We start from the raw sequence: 23,250 nt of genomic DNA, 5'->3' as shown, positions 1-23,250 counted from the left end.
TTCCTGTTTCCTCAGCCAGCCCCATCCTCTTGCTGTTCTCATGGTTCATTTTCCAACTCAACTCCCCATCCCCCTACTTTGTTGAGGTGTAATTGATAAATAAGAATTTTGTATATTTAAGATGAACAACTTGATGTTTTGGTACATGTATATATTGTGAAATAATCACCACCATCAACCTAATGAACATAGCCATCACCACACATAGGTACAATTTTATTTTTCTTTGTAACCTTGGACCAACATCTCCCTACTTCCCACTCCCGCAGCCCCTGGCAGCCATCATTTTACTCTCTGCTTTTATAAATTCGGCTTTTTTAGATTCCACATGTAAGATCATGTAGTATTTGTCTTTCTCTGTCTGATTCATTGCACTTAGTATAATGTCTTCTCAAAGGAAGATACATGAATGGCCAAGAGGTATATGAAAGGGTGCTCAAGGACAAATGTCTTTTAAGGTTCTTTGCTCATTTTAGAATCAAGTTGTTTGGTTTTTAATTTTTGGGGGGGATGAGTTATGTGGGTCCTTAAGTATTTTGGATATGAATAGCTTATCAGATAGATGCAAATATTTTCTCCGATTCCAGAAGTTGTCTTTACACTCTGTTTGTATCCTCTGCTCTGAAGAAGCTTTGTCATATCTCACTTTTCTATCTTTGTTGCCTGTCATTTCATTGTCATATCCCCAAAAAATTATTGCCCAGAGTAATTTCAAGTAGCTTTTCCTCTATGTTTTCTTCTAGTATTTTTAGGGTTTCAGATCTTACGTTTTTGTCTTTAGTCCAATTTAAGTTTATTTTCTTATATGGTATGATATAAAGGTCTAATTTTATTCTTCTGCATGTGGATTTCCAGCTCTCCCTTTGATGAATCTTTTAATGCTACTGTTTGTTAAAAACAGTTATTTAAAGTTCAATGATCCAACTCAGTTTTACTCTGACTTCCGTTTCTTTTTAGGTTCAAGTATAATTTTATTTAATAATTCTATTAAAATCACATATAGTGTGATCATTCTCATATACCATCGTATCTACCTCTCTCTAAAGCTTCTCAGAGGTGTCTGGGATTGTATTAATCAAAGATAGTATGAGCCAATCCAGGAAGAAGGATATTGGTGATTCATTGCTTTCTTTCTTTGTAATTTTCTATATAGTTTGATTTAAAAAATTAAAAAAGACATGTTTTTAAAAAAACAATAAAATTGTAACTTAAAAAGAATCTCATCTACTCACCAACTCATTTTGAAGCTCTTTTTATAAGTGAAATTAGATCTTTCTTTTTTTTTATCATTCCATGTAATTTGTTGTCAGTACTAGCTCCTTATCAACCCAAGTTTTAAGTTTTTATCTAGCTATATTTGCAAATAAACAAATATAGCAGAGGGCAGATATTTTGTCTTTTGTGTTCACAGCTCTACCCAGTGCCTAGATCAGTGTCTATGTGCACTGTGTCTAGTAGGGCCTCATAAAACATTTTTTGAAAGACTAAATGGATGAAGAACCCCTAGCACATTTGACAGGAAGTCTTATGGTAGCAAATCCACATATTTGTGACTATCTGATTTTTGACAAAAGTGCCAAGAGCATACATTTGGGAAAAGACAGCCTCTTTTAATAAATGACCCTGGGAAACTGGATATTTGTATGCAGAAGAATGAAAGTAGACCCCTATCACTTACCATATACAAAAACCAACTCAAAATGGATTATAGACTTAAACATAAGACCTAAACTATGAAACTACTGCAGGAAAACATGGTAAAAATGCTTCAGAACATTGGTCTGGGTAAAAATGTTTTTGATGAGATTTCAAAAGCACAGAGAAAAGCAAAAATAGGTAAGAGACACTATCAAACTATAAAGCTTCTGCACAGCAAAGGAAATAACAGAGTGAAGAGACAACTTACAGAATGGGAGAAAATAGTTGCAAACTATTCACTGATAAGGGATTAATAGCCTCTGTGTTGATTAATATCCAGGCTATATAAGAAACTCAATAGCAAGCAACTCCCCAAATAACCCAATTTAAAAATAGGCAAATGATCTGAATAGACGTTTCTCAAAAGAAGACATACAAAAGGCCAACAGGTGTATGAAAAAATGTTTAACATCACGAATCATCATAGAAATGCAAATCAAAGCCACAGTGAGATAACATCTCCCCTCAGTTAAAATGGCTATAATAAATAAGATAAGAAATAACACCCACTGGCAAAGGTGCAGAGAAAGGAATTTATATACTGTTAGTGGGAGTGAAAATTAGTGTAGCCATTATAAAATACAGTATGGAGGCGCCTTAAAAAACTAAAAATGGAATTACCATATGATCTAGCAATCCCAGTACTGGGTATATATATAAAGGAAATAAAATCAATATATTGAAGTGATATGCACACTCTTATATTTATTGCAGCATTATTTACAGTAGCAAAGGTGTGGAATCTGCCTAAGTGTCCATCAGTGAATGAATGGATAAAGAAAATGTGGTATAGACACACAATGGAGTATTACTCAGCCATCAAAAAGAATAAAATCCTGTCATTTGTGGCAGCATGGATGAACCTGGAGGACATTATGTTAAGTGAAATAAGCCAGCACAGAAAGATAAATATCACGTGTTCTTTCAGATTTGGGTGCTATAAAAGTTGATCTCATAGTTGAGAGTAGAAGAGTAATTACTAGAGGCTGGGAAAGGTAAAGGGAAGGAGGAATAGGGAGAGATGATTAACAGGTACAAAATTAGAAAGAATAAGTTCTAGTGTTCTATAACACAATATAGTGTTCTATAACACATAATTAACAATAATTTATTATATATTTCAAAACAGATGAGATAATTTTGAATGTTCTGAAGACAGATAAGTGTTCGAGGTGGTGGACATGCTAATTATCCTGATTTTGTCATTATACTTTGTATACATACATCACCATATCACTTGTACCCCATAAATATGTTCTATTATTATGTGTCAATTAAAAAGTTTTCCATTAGCAAAAAGTATGAGAAGTACATAAATGTTACTAAGAATTTGTCGTGCCTTTTGAAAGATCTTAAGATACCTGATAACTTTTTTTTTCCTAAGAAAAGTTTTATAGGCTGGGCACGGTGGCTCACGACTACAATCTCAACACTTTGGGAGACCAAGGTGGGCAGATTGTTTCAGCCCAGGGGTTCAAGACCAACCTGGACAACATGGTGACATCCTACCTCTACCAAAAATGTATACGAAAATTAGCTGGGCATGGTGGTGCATGCCTGTAGACTAGGTACTTGAGAAGTGGACGTGGGAGGATAAATTGAACCCCAGAGGCTGAGGTTGCTATGAGCCAAGATTGTACCACGATGCTCCAGCCTGGGCAACAGAGAGAGACCCTGTCTCTAAATAAATAAATAAATAAATAAATAAATAAATAAATAAATGGCAGAAAGAAAAGCTTTATAAGGCAGATATTAGGGCTATGTTACCAAAAATTTTTGTTGTGTAACTGTTCTTGGTTGGTCCTCAATTCCAGTGCTGCCGACCAGTGTAAAATGGGTGTGGATCACATTTATTGCCTCTTCAGAGAAGCAGAATGGGAAAACAATGACTCACACTGTATTGATGACAATGCAGATCAACAATGTCTGAACCATTGGTGAGCCTAATTGAGAGCTACAAAGAGAGGCAGGGGAGTCCTTGTGTGCCTCGGTACCCAGGGTTGGGCCGCCTAGGGCCAATTGACAGAGCAGTTCCCAGCAGTGCAGCTCTGACTTTGGAAGGACCCTGCTCCTTGCCTCCTTTTATTCCCTAGGCTTTAGGCTGTAGGGATTCAATCAGTTTCCCTTTTCTCTAGTAAATCCAAGACTAGCTGTGGAGTTAGAACCGCTCTCCTTCCTGCACACCCCATGGCATTCTTCCTGTTTCTTTGCTCCTCTAGAATTTTGGATGCAAGAAAATGTGCTAGTTCAGAGTTTGCATCACAGGTTAGACAGACTTAAGTTTGAAAACTTTGTGAATTCATGGGCTTAGACAAGGCACCTGACACCTTTAAAACCTCTGTTTACCTATAATGGTACCTACCTATAGTATTATTGTGAGCTACTTAATAAAATATCCATGTAAAGCACTTGACAAAGTGTCTAGCAAACAAGAAGCACACAGCAAGGGTTAGCTAGTACAACTGATATTGTTACAATGTTATTTGTTTATATATTTGTCTCATCTAGTAATGAACTTTTTCAGAACAGAGATATTTTAGTCATCTTTGTATTCCATTTGGTCACAGTCTAACTTAAGTATGAAAGTTGCTCAGTAAATCTTTGACTAATAAATAACTACGTGGGTGTGTGTGCACGCGCGTGTGTGTGTGCATGTGTGGGAATATGTATATAGAAAGAGATGAAATGGTCTTTTAAAGCGCTAATTTGCTTACATATATGGATAGCATTATTAAAATAATAAATAGCCCTATTAAAACTCTGAATTAATTGTATTGGAGATTTTATTTCACAATAACGGGAACTTTTCCAAATTTAATTACTTTTGACCTCAAGAAATTTCGAACTTCAGGGCAAGACCCAGTTCCTAAAAGAGGAGACTTCATATCCATGCCCTAGGAATGGACATTCTGTAGGCTAATTTCAGATTAAACTGAAGAGAGAGGACCAAGTGCTTTGGGATAGCTGATCTCTTGTGGGTGGAAGGAGAGGTGCTGCAGGTTACTCCTTGCTGGAATCTCCGTTTCATGGTGTCAGCTCAGCACCAGGGTCAGATTTTTCATAGTAGGGAACTTGAGTGATAACACTGACACAAATTGGACACTTAAGAAGGTACGGTAGGAGAACCAGTTTTGGGGGGATGAAAATTTAGCTATTGATTATTTTGTTTTAGTGATACTGTATTCAAGTAGATGTGTTAAGATGCAAGTGATAATCATATCATATAGAGGGCCAGGCACGATGGCTCATGTCTGTAATTCTAGCACTTTGGGAGGCCAAGGTGGGTGGATCACCTGAGGTCAGGAGTTCGAGGCCAGCCTGACCAACATGGTGAAACCTGTCTCTACTCAAAACATAAAAAATAGCTGGGTGAGGTAGTGTGCAACTGTAATCCCAACTTCTCGGGAGGCTGAGACAGGAGAATCCCTTGAACTTGGGAGGCAGAGGTTGCAGTGAGCTGAGATCACACCACTGCACTCCAGCCTGGGTGACAAGAGTGAAACTCCATCTCAAAAAAAAGAAAAAAATTATGGACCTAGAGGGAAGGCTGCCACACTCACTGCTATGAGCAGTAGCACAGGTAGAGAATAGAGAATGTGAAGACATTTGAAAGTGTTTGAAGTCATTCTTTCTGGATATCTTTTCAAGTGTGCATGTCATGCTGGTTAGTTGGTAAAGAGCATCACATAGCGTAGTTAGGATGAAGCTTGTTTTGATAGCACAAAAAAAAATTGAGAAATTGAGACTACTTTAGCAACAAAATCTAAAGTAGAATAGATCTTTTTCTCCATGCACAGGACAATGCCCACTGAAGCCTCATCAGAACTCTTCACCAGCCTTGTTTCTGATCAGCAGTTTGCAATAGAAGTCAGCTCCTGGGAATGTAACTGCTAGCCTTTATGAGCTCATTTTCATTCACATGCAGAAATCATATTTAGTTATTTGAGAATTAAGAATTGGACACATTGGAGCCCATCACATATTCCAAAAGATATGGTAAAAGGAAAAGTAGGTATAAAATTAAAGATAGAAGAATAGCAATAAAAGATTTTGCAAAAAGTGGGTAACTAACATGGAGAGAATAACATAGCAGAAAAAGAGAGATGAAAGATGCTGAAGGAAGCAATGAGAAAGTAAAATCCAAGAAACATGATGGAACAAGAGGAGAGATTGAGAGGTTAGTGTGGAAAATGATACCATCTTTCTCTGAGCCTTGAGAGAAGGATGAAATGACACAAGGAGAGTGAAGGCTATTTGTCAAAGAATGGGATATTTGAGAAATTAAGTCACATTAATGCTATACAATTGTATGTCAATAAGGTTACCTTAATAAGTTGTTACCATGTGCTAGGCATTGCATTCACTTTAATGCTCATGCCAGTCTTCAGGTTAAGTATGATTATCACCATTTTATGGAGGAAGAGAGTGAGGTTTAGGGAGTTAAAGTAATTTGCTCAAGGTTACACTGCAAGTAAGTAGGTGGCCTGATCACACATATCTGCAGGACATCCCAACTTGATTTTTGTGGGTTATGAACATTTTTGAAAATCTGATCAGAGCAGACAGTTTTCACCTCTGATAAAAACCCAAAGGCATGTACACACCACGTTTTACACACAGTTGCAGGAGATTGCCGTGAAACCCATCTGCACACCTCTGTGGATGTGTGGACACTAGATTAAGAGCAATGAATCAATTTTTCAACAAACTAGTCTTTAAATATGTGTTGGCCTTCCAAGTCATCACGATCCTATTCAAATAATACTTCTGTGACTCAAAACATTTCTGGAGCTCCAACTTCAGAATGGCCTCAGAACCCACTTACTGACTATAAAAGAAAATTAGTCCCAGTTATTTACTTCTGTGTCTTCCAAACAGTATTTATTGTCCTTCCTTGTCCATTATCCTTGTTTTTGAATGGCTTTTGGCTATTTTTAAAAATATAAACCATTCTTAAAGGAATCCATCATTAAATAAATCCAAAGAATGTGCAAGAGGCTCAGAAAGAAACCCTAAGAGGGCATTTGAGAAGGGATTATATTCGATGCTAAAGCTTGGGATAAGAAACTCTGTTCTCAAACACAACCATATGATAGCTACACATGCTATCTGTGGTTATTACTTTAATGATAGTAATTCATATTTCCATGTATAAGGCAAGGTATGCTTCTTAAAATATTACCTAGAAAATATACTTCTAAATTTGGTTATTATAAGTTACCAAGCACAATTTACTGCTACCAGATATTTTTCTGTCTATTAGAAATAGAACTTTGTCACTCATGTAGGTAAAATTTTGTGTCACTTTTGCAAAGCCATTCCTTCAGTGAACTATGTAGAAACAGTACACATCTTCGTCATTGTCCATTGGCTTTTCTCACATGTTTTGATAGTCCAGTTAATTTTCAGTGCTTCTGAGAAGGTGTTAAATAATTATACCTAAGTTAATAATTTTAAAAAATTGTTGTTCTTTATGGCAGCTTTTATACCACCCTCTTCTAATGTCTAATTGAAATGTTTCTATTTTAAAAATGAATTTTGTCTTGGGAATATCACATTACTTCTTAGGTCATTGGAAATGGTTCTAAAAGTGTTTTTCTCAATTCATGTTTATCTCAACTATATGAACTGGAAACTTGTGTTTTCTCTCTGGTGCTTGGGAAACCAGGGGTCCTTGTATATCACACACAAATGTCCATCTATAGAAGGGTGTGCTTAAAATTTCCACAATGTCATCTTGTTCCCCAGCCCATTTAAATGACTACTGACTTTGGTGATGTATGTTTATGTCAACTTGATGAGATCCCCTTCTGAAAGGAGCTCGAGGGCCAAAAATGGAGTAGTACACTTTTCAAGTTAAAGCAGAAAAGTTCTTGAGGTGATGATTTTTACTTTTTTTTTTTCTGCCCCACACGCCTGTTCACAAGTTTTTAGGACAACACAGCCCTGTCAAGTAACTAATAGTTGAGTCATTGATAATACAGGTTGTGGTGCACACAAGTGATTCTCAAGACCAGGTGCCTGTTCTCATTCAATTACTTTCCTCCTCAATGGAAATAGCCATACCGGTGTACTGTGATACTATCATGGACAACAGTTGGCTTAGGGAGAGACAGTTGATGTCCTGCTGTATTTACTCAGTACATTTAGTATAGAGCCTTGCTTTTCAAAGTGTGATCCAGGAAATAGTAGCATCAGCATGACCTGCGAACTTGTTAAAAATGCAGAATGTCAGGCCCCACCCCGGGCCTACTGAACCAGTATTTCATTTTAACATTGTCTCCAGGTGAATTGTATACACATCAGAGTTTTGGTAGCACTAATTTAGATGGGTCTATAGAAACTCTACACTTTGCATTTTGGGTGATGGATATTGATTAAAAAAAAAAAAAAAAAAAAAACAACCAACAAAAAAACGCAGGCAGACTGAACAGACTCAATTCCATCTATTGCAAGTGATGGGTGTGAATATGTAAAATGGTTAAATTTCAGATATTTGGCTGATTCACTTTTAGTCTTGGGAAGTGGTTATTTTTCCATTTCTAGTTTGTTTTTCTCTGAGTTTGTGTTATGTTCTGGCTCATGTGGTAAAGCTGACTGAAACTTATCATACAAACCAGCATTTTTAATTTGCTTCTCTTGAGAGTAAGATTTTGTGGTTTTATCTCATATGCAACCACAGTTCTTGTGAAATAACCTAGCTTTGTCCTAAATCAGTAGCAAGGATTAAGGATGCAACAAACTCACCAAAAATATATTGTAAATCCAAGATGCAGCCGCAGGTCTGTGTCCAAAACAAAATGATGTGCCTGAAAATTAACCTTCCATGGGAGACTCTGCAGAGCCCCAGGAAGTCTAGCTGGATCCCCAGGTAGCACTCTATTGCCTCCTGAGTCACTATTTTGTGGGAGGTTGAAGTAGATTCCCCTTCTCTCTTGCTCTGCTAGTGGAATTGTAAGTAGCTATAGGCCTTGTAGAAGACAGTTTTGATAAATATGTATCAAAATCCTTCAAAAGTGAATATTCTGTGAAGCAGCAATTCTGATGATAAAAATTTATAAAAAAGTAGTTGTATGCATGGATGTGAAGGTGACCAATTTTGCAAAGACATGGCTACAGTCTCCATGGGAGGCAAAAGCCAGTTTCTACTTGCTCTGCAACTTGCATGTTCCTTTTTGTTCTACATCTAATCCTTCCTTCCTCAAAATAATGGAAGATCCTTTAGTAAATCATTGAACCTCACCTGGGGCTCAGTTTCTTCATTTGGACAACATGGAGTTTGGGGAGATGTTGTTTCTCAGAATATTATCTATGTAAACAACATGTGAGAATCATTTTACCTGTTCATATGAAATGCTAGTTCCTGAGCCTGAGCCTGCCCTGAATCATTAGAACACCCTGTGAAGAAAGAATTATCTTTTTTTTTTTTTTTTTTTTTTAAACGGAGGGGGAAGCTGGTAGAGCTGAAATTTGAATCCAGTTCTACTGATTAAAATTCCAGTGTTTGTTCTATCACTCCTAGGTGTTAGGGAAACAGGTAAGCAGAGAGGTGTAGACCTCTGCCCTTGTGAGCTTACATCCTAGCGGAAAGGACTTGTGATTATTATTGTCATGTGCTCCACATGTGTCCTTAAAGTGGCTTTTTGTGGTTGGAAGACTTTTGTAAATCTTAACTTACTCCTATGGAATTAGTAGAAGATGTGATTTTTATTAATTTTGAGTTATATTACAGAGATATTTTATTTGCCAGATATTTAATACTCAGTAGCTAATGATAATGATTCATCTCACTTTTAATTTACAGACCTCCCTAGCAGGAATGCACATTGCTCTGGTTGGAGAGATGATGTTTCTGTGAACTGGAGCAGGACTGACTCTTGTCTGTGGGTTATGTCTACTCTAATTGGCTGTGCAACCCACCCTTGTCTTGTATGCCATGAAAGTCTTGGTTTCATTTCTAGTAGTTACAGATTTGATAGTGTCTTCAACCTATCCATTAAATGTATATCCATTATACTTTCTGAACTCTTTCCCAAGTGCAGGGGGAAAAAATGAATCTCCTTTAAAGCATTATTTAGAAAAATATGTACTGAACACCTCACATGTGCCCAGCACTACATAGTCATGGGGATACCCAGTGAACGAAGTATCCTGAGACCTGTGTCCTGACAGATATAGATCACTCTGTTAATAGTTCACTTTTAAACCCTTTCCCTCTCTTTTTGTTATGTTCCACACAAATTTTGGTTAATTAAAAAATATGGTCAGTTGAAATGAAGTCTTATGTATAATCTAACTCATTGGAAGCATGGTGTGCCACATCCTGCGCAGCTTAAACCATCACTTCCAAAGAGAAAGACCCATAATATGTTACGTCCTTATGTTAAAACTGTGAAATGTGTTTTATGGAGTCAAAGAATTGGGTTGCTTTGAAAAGCTTGTCATGCTATTTAATGCTCCTTCATTATATTTGATCTTCAGTTTTATGGGCTGCTTTGGTTAGTTGGTAATAGCAGAAAATTACTGTAGGCTTTAGAGGGATGAAAGGAGAAATGGAAATGATTAAAAATAAATTAGCTTTTTTGTGTACAGAAAGGAGGAATATTGAAGAAGCAGCAATACATTCTTAAAATGATTAAGTAATTAGGGCATTTTGAAACCTCATTAAAAATTAACAAATTGATCTTCATGCAGCTCATCTAATTTTGTTGGCAGGTTGCCCAGTGCCTTAAGGCTCTGGTTAATGGGCTCAGATGATAATCTCCACCAAATGGCAATAATCTATCATTTAAAAAAAATCTCTTCTTTCTGTTGATTATCTAGTGAGGCAAAGACAGAAAGAGATAGGCTCTTACAGATAACCCTTAGAGTGATTTTCCAAAAAAATTTTAATGTATTGATTTCATAAAAAAAGATGACATTTGCCAAGCATTGCCATGTAATCTGGAACTTGTTGGCTCCCTTTGGGATTATAAATGCCATTGCTGAATACCAGCTTTATCTACATACATTTAAGTAAATTAGACCAGAATCAAAATTCTAAATCTCTATAAACTCCATGAATTTGCCATCATAATATGAAAGTAGCAAGACAGGGAAGCCAGGCTTTTCCTCTAATGCATATGTTAGTTTAGGTAAATGCTGTGGCTTCGTCATGGATCATTACTTTCTATGAAAACTGATGATAAATAAGAATCATTGAGTTAGAAAGCATCCTAAAAGATTCTGATTCAAATCCATGCCTTTAGGGTTTTTTTTATATATAGGGCTGAGGCTATGTAATTTGCCTAATGACATAGAACTAGGACATGGAAGAGAGTCACACCAAATCCTTTCACTTTGTTCATTGCTCTCCCCTGCCCCCCTAGCACTGATCCAATCTTTTACCTTATTCATTGATTCAAAACACACATGCGCATGCACACACACACGCACGCACATACATGCACACACACACTGCATCCTCTCCTATTTCCAGTCATCCACTTTTAAGTGGAGGGATAATTGAATGATATTTCCGAAATGTTCTTCTAGATATATCTTTAAAGGGTTAAGAAATTCCTCAGTATTTTTAGTCAAGTCATCCATACCTTATATATTAGCAGTATTGTTTTTCTAGTCATCTGCATTTATGAATCTTTCCAAAGATTTATGCATTTAGATTCATGCATTTTAGTTTTTATAGAAATGGTCTTTTTCCATTCATATTTTATGGGTTTACATAAAATTTAATTGATTGTACATAATTAAAACACTAAGTCTGATTGGAATTTGCAGTTTTGAGAACATAAATGCCAGTTAGGAGCAGAAGTGTGCAAGGGTACCGGAGATAAATGTAGTAGCTGTAAGTGCTCAGTATTCCACAGACATCAGCATGCATCGTTAATCTAGTGACTTAAGAGGCAATTGACTAGGAGAGCTGTAATAACTAACATTTTTGGGGGGTTCATTCTGAGTCAGGCCCCATGTTAGGCACTTAACATGTAGTCTCCCATCTAATCTTTACTGTAACTGTGAGGGTTAGGCATTATTAACCTCATTTATACAAATGAAAGAAAAAAATCTCTGCTAAGTAGCTTGTCCAAAGCCACAATGCTAGCCAGCAAGTAGCAGATTAAGAGAAAAAAAAAAAAAACGGGTTTGGCTGTCTCCAAAGACCTTATTTTTAACCATCATGCTATATCATAACAAAGGGTTTGACTATCTAAAGCTCAAAGAAATCTGTACCTCCAGAAATAATGTAGATATCACAAATGAAATCTCCATTTTAAGAAATAAATATAATATTTCCCTACTTGGTATTATTTTTTTGCTATTCTTGTTATAAGAATTCACAAGGAAAGCTTTACTGAAGGACCCTTGAAAAACACAGGCAATACTGTTGGGTTTTGCAGAAATGAAGGTAAATAAATGAAATGTTCCATCCTGTTCTATGTTTTTTATTAGAAAGTTTACAATTTCTATAGTGAGTGATGTCAAATATAATATATCCCCTCGACTTCACATGAGTTTAGTCAGCTTGTAGATTTTTAAGCAAGGAACATGGAGATTTTATGACAGACATTTGTTTTCTTGTGGTTCTTTGTACTGTTGCTCCACCCCCCCATTCAGTTTAAGTCCTTCAGTTTTAATGACAGCTTTGATCTTTGATTAGAGAGAATAATTAGGATAATTAGGAAATGTTTGTGGGTTTTACTGGCGATCTAGACAGTGATAGCTATGTGGCTGAGATACGGAATGAACCTGAGATCATATGTACATTTTTAAAATCTTCTCCTACTTTTAGGGATTAAAGAGCATTAAAAAATAAATTTAAAATAGAAAATCCACCTTGACTTCATGAAATAAGTTTTGGAGTTAGCCAGTCATTTGTTTTGACTTTTCAAGAGCTCTTGAAAATAGCTACCTAGGATTCTTAATCATGTGTGGATCACAGGCTCTATAGCTCCTTGTTCTCTTTAACGAAGTCATGATAATCCTGGATTTAATAAATTTTTAGAATCTCCTGTCCTTAAATGGAATGTTCTTGCCTTAAGTGAATGTGGCCCTCAATTCCCTAGAGTACCCTTATTGTCAGGACATTTATCTCATATCTTTTGTATATTTTCATGCATTCTGGAATTATTTTTTTCATTCTTGCTTCTGAGTCATGACAAAGAACACTTGACTTATCCGTAACAGCCTCTCCCTTACCTTATGGTGTGCTGGGAAATGCTTAACAATCATGGAAAAACCAAAAAAAGAAAAAACCCAAGGCCATGGTGCTGACTGGGAGCATTTGCTGATTTCCGTAGTGTAAATACTCCCCCATCACCTGTTTCAAGCTACCAACCTGACAGCAGTGGATGCTGGATTGAAAATGTGCATAATGAGTTCTCAGGAGCTGGCTCCTGAAGAGTCTTGCTTTTTGCCCCTTCCGTGTTTTCATCATATAGCTCATGTAGGGTCAGCTCACTTCTGATGCTTTTGACCAATGGGAAGGCAGGCAACGAAGAGTTTCCTCCAGCAGCAGTTCCTTGCTTTAGTGTCAAGTTAATGCTCTATCAGCTCTTTTGTTTACTACTTCAAATGTACTTTTAAGTGAAAAATTTTGTTTTAGGGATTATTTTGTCAAGACGCACACCCCACACCCCTCAACACACATGAATTGATATTTGTTCTGTTTCAGGGCCTCAGTCTTGGTGTTGGCCTACCATGTTTCTCCTGTGTTCTCAAGGGTCTCAAGCCTTCTCTCTTCAGTTTGCTCTCTTCAGCCTCCTGAGGCTGTAATGAAATCAACCCACACATCAGCACATAGGCTTTAATCCTTTTTCCCAGTCTATACTCACAGATTTCCCAGGTACAAACTGCCAATGCGACCTTGGCAAGTACTTTGCTACAATGTCTCGAGTTTTTGCAAAATGACACGATAGCAGCCCTCAATTTTATGCAAGGTCTTCCTAACGTTGGAACAGAATTCCAAGTGCAAGTAAGATGATTCAAATGATTTTTAATGATAGAATGAAATGAGGTTAACTGTCTCATGACATGTCTTCTGCTTTTCCGATCATGTTTTGAAGCTGTCTAACCGGTCCCAATGAAATGAGATGGGTACTTCAGTTGGAAATTGAACATCAGCAGGATGAAATATAGATTAATATTACTGCCTACTCGTTCTTCTTTCTCACGACAAGATTTCCAAACTTAAGAAAGGTTTGCTGTTGTTGAATAAGACTTTAGTCCTTTCACAATTGATACAAAGTAATGACTACATTAGCCAAGATGATGTAGAGATTTTGCACTTTGATAATCCCTTGTGCTTTCAACACATGAAAATGATAGACAAAATATAGTAAAAGAAAAAAAAAACCAAAAAGAATAACTAGCTCAAATACAAAACAAATATTTTGAGGGTCTCAAACTTCTCAAAGTGTGGCATAAATGCCCAAGAGTGAGAAAGGTTTCTGCTGCTATCTTTCTCAAATGTCACCTCCTCAATAAGGCTTTCTTTGGACACCCTAGATAGCCACTTCCCTTTTCTCCCACTCTGACAATGCACTATCCCTTTTTCCTGCTTCGTTTTTATTGCTGGCATTTATCTTCTAAATAGTATATATTTTAGCAATTTATCTGGCTGCCTGACTGGGGGTTCACTTCAGGAGGCAGGGATCTTGTCAGTAAAGTATTTGTGAATGAATAAAGGAATGTTAACACATGTAACACATTTAGCAAAGTACTAGCATGTAGTAAATGTTCAGGGTTACTGTTAGTATTGACAGGTTTGTGATGGTTGGTCTGAGGCTTCCTACCTTACTCTGTGTCTATCCCTGTCTTCCACCCCTCTGTTGCCTTTGCCTTTCAATGTATTGCTCTCTTTTCTACTTTTCTCCATAGTTGTTTCTTTCCCATTTCCTGTCTGTCCAGTGTTGGATCAATGCTATGTGTCTGTGGAGAGTAACAGAGACCACTTGAGGCACCCCCTGCCATAGTCTCTCAGTTCCAGCTGCATGTGGGTATCTGCTGGCCAAGAGAAGAGTGGGTGGTGGGAGAAGGCAGAGGCTTATGGTAAGGGTAAGACCCTTTTTAGTTCCTCCCGATTCTCCACTTCGCTTCCATGGATCAGGGCTACTTAACGAGGGTGAGAGCAGAGCTCACATGCTTTTGATTTATGTCAACTACAAAGATAGAACACAATCCCCTTGGTTTTGAATTTTAAGAACACATTTTTTTTCCTTTCAACTTTATTGAGGTATAAGTGACAAATAAAAATTATATGTATTCAAGGTATACAACATAACGTTTGTGACATACATGTATATAAAATCACTGCTGCAATCAGGCTAAGTGATGTATGCATCTCCTCACATAGTTACTTTTCTTTTCTTTGTGTGTGTGGCAAGAATCCTTGAAATTCTCTCTCTTTTAGCAAATTCCTGGTATACAACACATTGGTGTTAACTACAGTCACCATACCTCGCCTTTGGATATATTACTTCTGTCTATAGAATGAAACATGGGTTTTGAGGTGAAATAAACAGAAGTTTGTGGGATAAAGAGGTGAGATATAACCTACAACAAAGACATGATAGGAGGGGCTCAGAACATTAGGAATTTGAATTTAGGTGCTGAAACCATTTTCCCTGGTCCAGAAATGTAGTGAGGACAATAAAGCATCCCCTGCAAAAGAGAGTCTTAAGAGAAATAAGAAACTTGATACTGGCTTTAGTCTCTGTGGTCCTGAACATCTCCCAGTTTCCTAGCTTCCAGTCTACAGGTAGAGAGTAAGTAGTGTATGTGGAATACTATGTAGCCATAAAAAAGAACAAGATCATGTAGGAACATGAATGGAGTTGGAGGCCATTATTCTTTGCAAACTAACACAGGAACAGAAAACCAAATATCACATGTTCTCACTTATAAAACGGAGCTAAATAACGAGAACTCATGAACTCAAAGAAGGGAACAACGGATACTGGGGCCTCTTTGGGATTGAAGGGTGGGAAGAGGGAGAAGAGCAGAAATAAATAACTACTGGGTACCAGGCTCAGTACCTGGGTGACTAAATAATCTGTACAACAAATTCCCATGATACGAATTTATCTAATAACAAACCTGAACATGTATCCCCAAACTTAGAGTAGGAGTAAAAAACCCCATAAAAATATATGAATGCTATATTCATGAACATATGGTGAAACAAAGGATTTAACAAATGATACCTCCCTTTACCGTCTGTCATGCAGCTTATTTTAAAATTCTACCTATTTTCTTGTCTATTTTATTTTCATTACACACACAATGTACTGGTTGCAAGAACTAAAAATACAGTATGTAGTGCAGATGATAGGGTGAAATGATGAATCAGCTGCATTTGATGAGTGGGCAGTTGTCAGCTTTTGCTTGATAAGAATAAAGTGAAACATGTGTCTTGTTCCTATTAGCACTATGTAGGAGTTTTTATACCTTTGTGCTCGTCCTCAGCAAATAGCAAAAATATTTTTAAGAAGCCTCTGAAGGATTTTATCTATCATAAGTGACATGTGGATGGAAGGAGTTAAGAGTACTCTCAAAAGAAAGTGTTAAAACTAAGTTGAATATTTCATTCTAGGTTGAATTTCAAAAAGAATGACCATGAGCTATCACCCAGTGCCACGCCCCACACATCTAGTGACTGCTTTATCAACAGATGTTAACTATACACATCTCTAAAATGAGAGCAATTAGCTTCAAGGTGATGCTCACCCTTGCTAAGTCTTTGAAAATGGGATGAGGTACTTAGGTCTCCTAAGGTAGCAACAGGAAGTGGGCAGTGTCCACCTGAATAAACAGAGGTCTCCTGAATAAATGGATATCCTCCCAGAGTGACAAGTTTTGATTTTCACCTGCCTCAGTAGAGCCCTGCCATTTTGGCAGAGGCCCAAAGTTGCTGTGGCCACGTCTCTGGGTCATAAAGGGATGAAAACTGTTGGGGAGCCTCGCAAAGCAGGGGGATTGGCTGCCCATCAATTGTGGATCTTTTGCATTTCAGAACCAAGAGGTCTTGGAACATGTTCCAGTCTGTTTCCATTGCCACAGTCTCGTGGAACTAGTCTAGGCTCTGGGACTATACAGATTAGGCCTAAATCTAGGCCATTCTTACCAGTTATATGACCCTTTGAAAGTCACTTAAACTTTATGAACCTCAATTTCTTCAGCTGCAAAATAGAAATAATGCTTACTTTCAGGGTTGTTAAGACAGTGGACATTTGGTCAGTCAAAACAGAAAAGAAGAAGTATGAACCATCTTCTATGCTGAACCCGTGTTAGTTGGTGAGAATACAATGGTGAGCAAAAGAAATACTCTCCTTGCCCTCATGGAATTTATAATCCAGTTGGGAAAGGATATTAACTAGCTACTGGTACAGAGTAAGTTCTCAAAAGATGGTAGCTATCTCATTATTTATTTTAAAAATGAGGGAACTGCCATGCCAAGGGGTTAAGTGACATGCTCCAGATTTCACAGTGAATGCTAGCAGTCAAATTCAGGGCTACATAATTTAAAATCAAGTAATTGTCATAGAAGCTCATGGTGGTGGGCCAGCACTTTAGTGACAAGACTAAACCTTTTAATTCACTTGAGGACAGGATTTTCCAACCAGACGCCAAGGTAGCATGGGTTTCCCCACACCATTGTCAAGTATTGCCAGGTCAGATTTATATCAGGTCAATTGGAATAATTCCAAAGCCACAATTAGTTCATTCTATATGGAATTTGTTACGCTCATGTGGGTTCTTGAAAAATCTGCACAAAGGTCAGTAACATAAGCCATAGGCTTAGGGTTAAATGAGCATTGATTTGCACTGACCACAGCACTGGTATTGAGAATGAACATTCTCAACAATGTATAACTCAATGATCAGTAGCACTCAGCTTTCACATTCCCATTAAAGGGCTCATAAGAGAAATTTATCTGAGAGTGTAGTGCCAACAAAAATGTGCTCCTTCCTTTCTTATAATGGGGTACAGAATAATTACGTTTACCTCTTTTGCCCAAACTGCCAAAAGACTTGGACTCAAACTTGTGCCCATTTACAGGGACTGCATTAACACTGGAAGCTGGCATGTAAATTTCCTTCTCATTTCCTTGGTTCTGGTGTGTCATTCATATCTATTACTTTATTGTCTGCATGTTATTTTATCTAAGCTAACGTGCCAAAATAGTATGTCAAAAAACTGCTTTCCCTTGGAGGGCAAGAGAGTGCAGGCTCCTCCAGGAAAAATAGGAAAAATTGTGAATCAGGATGACCTCTGGACAATTATTTTGTCACAGGCTCCTTTTCCCAGGTAACTATAGGCTTTCTGTTTGCTGCTGATGGAATGGAGCCCAAGGGCCTATGACCTCTCAGTTGATTTGGATCTGATCTCAAAATGAATGCCTTCCAGCCTTTTCTTATAGTTTCTGTGTACATTTGCTGGCATATCAGATAAAGTACAGCAGTTAAAATCTCTTTGGTCCCAGATTTACTGTTTATCTAGATTTGCAGTGTTGGTTTAGCCTTGGCTTTCAGTGTACTTTTTGCGATTGGGAATTCGTTCTCCACGACCAGAGGTACCTTTACTTCAGTTTTCTTTACCTTTGTTTACTAAGTTCACATCCATTTTCTGCAGAATGGCAATTTTCTGCAAAATTAGTTTTTCTGTTCTTGTTGCTAATTGAAAAGGGAATACAAATAAAATATTTGAGCTCAACTTTTAAATAGGAATATGTTTCAGTGAAGCAGAGCTATAAAAGCACAATAAACAACCCAGATTTACTACAGCTCTTCTGCCCAGGACACAGTAAGATTACGGTAATAGTCACAGAGCGGCTGATTTCTAGCTCAGCCCAATTAGTGATATTGCTGCAATCCAAAATTCTTTCTAGTTGACGGGGTCACTGGGTGCCCTATGACATGCTCACCAAAGCCCACAAATGACCTGCCCTTTTTTTTCTGCCTCAAGGGTCCCACTGTTCTCTCTGCTGCCCCTGTTCTGTATTTTTCCAGTGATCCTCTCCTGGCCTCAGTGCTTGAGACTCATTTTGAGGACACTCTTCCTGGTATTCCACTCTGCTGGCTCCCATAGGAATGGATGTAGCCACCCCTCTGCTCCTGTTTCATGATGTCTAAGCTCCCTCTGCCCAGCATTACTCGCTTGTAGCAGGCATAAAGTATAGCTTCCTATGTCTGTTGTCTGGAGGCCCTTGTCCTGTCACTTGATTAACTAGGTGGGCATGGCAGACTGCTGATTACACCCTCAAATCTGTTCCTCCCCTCTTCTGCTTAATATGGCTGCCTTTTTAGGGAGTACCTTTCCCAGTCTACCCTGAAGCAAATTGAGGCCATGTAACTAGGCTTTTGCTAATGAAATATGAGAGTTTGTATTTGTGGCCACTTTATTAAAATATATATATATATTTGCCTTGTACATGATCCTTCCCCCTGTTTACCCTAGTGCAGCAGTTCTCAAAGTCCAATGCAGACACCTGAAGATTCCTGAGTCCCTCTCGCAGAGTCTAGGAAATCAAAACTGTTCTCATAATAATACTAAAGTGCTATTTGCTTTTTTACTGTTGTGCATTTTTACGGATGGTACAAAAGCAATGGTGGGTAGAACTGCTGGTGTCTTAGCATGAATCAAGGCAGTGACATGAGTCTGAGCTAAGACTCTTGACACCTCCCAGCAGGAGTCAACAGATACCTCATATAGGAGAGCTCCGACTGGCATCTGGTTTGTGCCCCTCTGAGACGAAGCTTCCAGAGGAAGGAAAAGGTAGCCATCTTTGCTGTTCTGCAGCCTCCACTGGTGACACCCAGGCAAACAGGGTCTGGAGTGGACCTCCAGCAAACTCCAGTAGACCTACAGCAGAGGGGCCTGACTATTAGAAGGAAAACTAACAAACAGAAAGGAATAGTATCAACATCAATAAAAAGGATGTCTAAACCAAAACCCCATTCAAAGGTCACCAAAATCAGAGAACAAAGGTAGATAAATCCATGAAGATGAGGAAAAACCAGTGCAAAAATGCTGAAAATTCCGAAACCAAGAATACTCCTGCTCCTCCAAACATCACAGCTCCTCACCAGCAAGGAAACAAAACGAGACAGAGAATGAGTTTGATGAACTGGCAGAAGTAGGCTTCAGAAGGTGGATAATAACAAACTCCTCTGCGCTAAAGGAGTATGTTCTAACCCAATGCGAGGAAGCTAAGAACCTTGAAAAAAGGTTAGAGGAATTTCTAACTAGAATAACCCATTTAGAGAAGAACATAAATGACTTGATGGAGCTGAAAAACACAGCATGAGAACTTTGTGAAGCATACACTGGTATCAATAGCCAAACTGAGCAAGAGGAAGAAAGTATATCAAATATTGAAGATTAACTTAATGAAATAAAGCATGAAGACAAGATTACAGAAAAAAGAATGAAAAGGAACAAAGCCTCCAAGAAATGTGGGACTATGTGAAAAGACCAAACCTACATTTGATTGGTGTACCTGAAAGTGATGGGGAGAAAAGAACCAAGTTGGAAAACACTCTTGAAGATATTATCCAGGAGAACTTCCCCAGCATAGCAAGATAGATTAATATTCAAATTCAGAAAATACAGAGAACACCACCAAGATATTCCTTGAGAAGAGCAATCCCAAGACACATAGTTGTCAGATTCACTAAGGTTGAAATGAAGGAAATAATGTTAAGGGCAGCCAGAGAGAAAGGCCAAGTTATTCACAAAGGGAAGCCCATTAGACTAACGACAGATCTTTGGGCAGAAACCCTACAAGCTAGAAGAGAGTGGAATATTCCACATTCCTGAAGAAAATAATTTTCAACCCAGAATTTCATATCCAGCCAAACTAAGCTTCATAAGCGAAGAAGTAAAGTCCTTTACAGACAAACAAATGCTGAGAGATTTTGTCACAACCAGGCTTACCTTACAAGAGCTCCTGAAGGAAGCACTAGATATAGAAAGGAAAAACTGGTACCAGCCACTGCAAAAACATACCAAATTTTAAAGACCATTGACACTATGAAGAAACTGCATCAACTAATGGGCAAAATAACCAGCTAGCATCATAATGACAGGATCAAATTCACACATAACAATATTAACCTTAAATGTAAATTGGCTAACTGCTCCAATTAAAAGACACAGACTGGCCAATTGGAAAAAGAGTTAAGATCCATTGGTGTGCTGTATTCAGGAGACCCATCTCACGTACAAAGACATGCCTAGGCTCAAAATAAAGGAATGGAGAAATATTTACCAAGCAAATGGAAAGTTAAAAAAAAGAGCAGGGGTAGCAATCCTAGTCTGATAAAACAGACTTTAAACCAACAAAGATCAAAAAAGACAAAGGGCATTTCATAATGGTAAAGGGATCCATGCAGCAAGAAGAGCTAACTATCCTAAATATATATGCACCCAATACAGGAGCACCTGGATTCATAAAGCAAGTTCTTGGAGACCTATGATAAAACTTAGACTCCCACACAATAATAGTGGGAGTCTTTAACACCCCACTGTCAATATTAGACCAATCAACGAGACAGAAAATTAACAAGGATATTCAGGACTTGAACTCAGCTCTGGACTGAACAGACACAATAGAAGTCTACAGAACTCTCTACCACAGATCAACAGAATATACATTCTTCTCAGCATCCCATTGCATTTATTCTAAAATTGAACACAAAAAGGGAAGTAAAACACGCCTCAGCAAATGCAAAAATGGAAAAAATGAACAGTCTCTCAGACCACAGTGCAGTCAAATGTGAACTCAGGTTTAAGAGCCTCACACAAAACTGCACAACTCAATGAAAATCGAACAACCTACTCCTGAATGACTACTGTGTAAATAACGAAATTAAGGCAGAAAGAAATAAGTTCTTTCAAACCAGTGAGAACAAAGATACAATGTACCAGAACATCTGGGACACAGCTAGAGCAGTGTTTAGAGGAAAATTTATAGCACTAAAATTCGTACAGGAGGAAGCAGGAATAATTAAAATTGACACCCTAACCTTGATTAAAGAACTAGAGAAGGAAGAGCAAACAAATTCAAAATCTAGCAGAAGACAAGAAATAACTAAGATCAGAGCAGAACTGAAGGAGGTAGAGACACAAAAACTCTTCAAGAAATCAATGAATCCAGGAGCTTGTTTGTTGAAAAGATTAAAAAAATAGACTGCTAGCCAGACTAATAAAGAAGAAAACAGAGACAAATAAAATAGGCACAATAAAAAATTATAAAGGGGATATCACCACTGATCCCACAGAGAATAAAATACCTAGGAGTACAACAGACAAGAGATGTGAAGGACCTCTTTAAGAAGACCTACAAACCACTGCTCAAGGACACAAACAAGTGGAAAAACATTCCATGCTCATGGATAGGAAGAATCAATATTGTTATAATGGCCATACTGCCCAAAGTAATTTATAGCTTCAGTGCTATCCCCATCAAGCTGCCATTGACTTTCTTTGCAGAATTAGAAAAAACTACTTTAAATTTCATGTGAAACCAAAAAAGAGCCCATATGGCCAAGATAATCCTAAACAAAAAGAACAAAGCTGAAGAGGCATCATGCTACCTGACTTCAAACTATACTACAAGGCTAGAGTAATAAAAACATCATGATACTGGTACCAAAACAGAGATATAGACCAATGGAACAGAACAGAGGCCTCAGATATAACACCACACATCTACAACTGTCTAATCTTTGTCAAACCTGACAAAAACAAGCAACGGGGAAAGGATTCCCTATTTAATAAATGGTGTTAAGAAAACTGGCTAGCTATATGCATAAAACTGAAACTGGACCCCTTCCTTACACCTTATACAAAAATTAACTCAAGATGGATTAAAGACTTAAACATAAGACCTATAACCATAAAAGTCCTAGAAGGAAACCTAGGCAGTACTATTCAGGACATAGGTATGGGCAAAGACTTCATGATTATAACACCAAAAGCAATGGCAATAAAAACCAAAATAGACAAGTGGGATATAATTATACTTAAGAGCTTCTGCACAGCAAAAGACACTACCATCAGACTGAACAGAAAACCTACAGAATGGGAAGAAATTTTTGTAATCTGTGAATCTGACAAAGGGCTAATATCTAGAATCTACGAGGAACTTAAACAAATTTACAAGAAAAAAACAACCCCATTCAAAAGTAGGTGAAGGACATGAACAGACACTTCTCAAAAGAAGACATTTATGTATCCAGCAAACATATGAAAAAAGCTCATGTCACTGGTCATTAGAGAAATACAAATCAAAACCTCAGTGAGATACCATCTCAGGCCAGTTATAATGGTGATCATTAAAAAGTCAGGAGAAAACAGATACTGGAGAGGATGTGAAGAAATAGGAACACTTTTACACTGTTGGTGGGAGTGTAAACTATTTCAACTATTCTGGAAGACAGTGTGGTGATTCCTCAAGGATCTAGAACCAGAAATACCATTTGTTCCAGCAATCCCATTACTGGGTATATGCCCAAAGATTATAAATCATTCCAAAATAAAGACACATGCACACA

This window comes from Saimiri boliviensis, chromosome 10 (genome assembly GCF_048565385.1).
Source record: "Saimiri boliviensis isolate mSaiBol1 chromosome 10, mSaiBol1.pri, whole genome shotgun sequence".
Taxonomy (NCBI): Eukaryota; Metazoa; Chordata; class Mammalia; order Primates; family Cebidae; genus Saimiri; species Saimiri boliviensis.
Note: the sequence above shows the minus strand (reverse complement) of the source record.